The following is a 1,344-nucleotide window of genomic DNA, read 5'->3' as shown; positions in this document are numbered from 1 at the left end:
GTTAAGTGCAAAAATTTCAATCCCCATTTCAAACCATTTTTCAAGATGCCGACGTGCTAGAATTTAGACCTGCAAGTTTTTAGGTATGTGCCAGTAAATCTAACGACACAAGTCTGATGTATTTGAACACTTTCAAATACCATTGGGCTGAGCCAGAATCGAACCTGCCTACATATTTTTTATCAACATTCATATTTACAACATCAGAAGAGATTTAATGAATTTAATATGAGATAATAATTTTCCTTCAATTGCAATTTCTTTTCTCAAATTTAAGACTTTGAAATGAAATGTCGTATGGCTTTTAGTGCCAGGATATCCCAGGACGGGTTCAGCTGACCAGGTGCAGGTCTTTCTATTTGACTCCCGTAGGCGACCTGCGTGTAGTGATGAGGATGAAATGATGATGAAGACAACACATACACCCAGCCCCCGCCCAACCCAGCCGGGAATCCAACCCGGGACCCGCTGAATTGAAGGCCAGTACGCTGACCGTTCAGCCATGATTAAGATATATTGGGATTCCTATTCATCAATTAGCTTAAGCATTTTGAATATATTTAGACTTAAGAAGTAACATAAATTATATTTTTGCGGAAACCAACGATTCGTAGGATGGAAACGTCAATCATTATTACTGGCATGTAATGCACTCGTCGAAAAGCTCTTCTCATCTTTCTTGGAACTCACGTTAAAAATATTAATCGTCGCACCCTCAGAGCACACTGGCCTGGATTTGTTTCACAATCCGCTCTGGATGGAGGAAAGGTGCAGTAGGTTATATTTATAATACTATGGAGAAACGTATATATGAATATTGAATTTTCACGACCACATTGTAATCGAAAGCGACTTTCAACCTATTAGGTCGTGTTACGTACATTTAGTACGTGATGAAGAGGTGTTAAGTACAGAACAAAAATGGCCAACCAGACACCAGTGGGATCCGAACCCACAACCTCCCGATTTCGTGTCGGTTGCTCTACCAACTGAGCTATGGTGGCCCAGGCCATCTTTGTTCTGTTGGAAAGGATCTAAGCTACAGGTCTGGTACTACTACCATCACACTGTAGAGTGCGTTCATTTGCCCGTTGAGGGCCAAGTCAATGAATATTGAATTTTCACGACCACATTGTAATCGAAAGCGACTTTCAACCTATTAGGTCGTGTTACGTACATTTAGTACGTGATGAAGAGATGTTAAGTACAGAACAAAAATGGCCAACCGACGCGAAATCGGGAGGTTGTGGGTTCGGATCCCACTGGTGTCTGGTTGGCCATTTTTGTTCTGTACGTAACACGACCTAATAGGTCGAAAGTCGCTTTCGATAATAATGGATGTCT

General features: G+C 41.3%; 1 non-coding gene across 1 annotated transcript; it reads right to left on the bottom strand.

The window, feature by feature from the left end:
- Positions 1-931: 931 nt before the first annotated feature.
- TRNAS-CGA (transfer RNA serine (anticodon CGA)) lies at positions 932-1,005 on the bottom strand. The gene has a single exon. It is a non-coding gene; the product is annotated as a tRNA-Ser (tRNA).
- Positions 1,006-1,344: the final 339 nt, after the last annotated feature.

The sequence above is a fragment of the Anabrus simplex genome, chromosome 10, assembly GCF_040414725.1.
Source record: "Anabrus simplex isolate iqAnaSimp1 chromosome 10, ASM4041472v1, whole genome shotgun sequence".
Taxonomy (NCBI): domain Eukaryota; kingdom Metazoa; phylum Arthropoda; class Insecta; order Orthoptera; family Tettigoniidae; genus Anabrus; species Anabrus simplex.
This window is presented reverse-complemented; position numbering and strand designations above follow the sequence as displayed.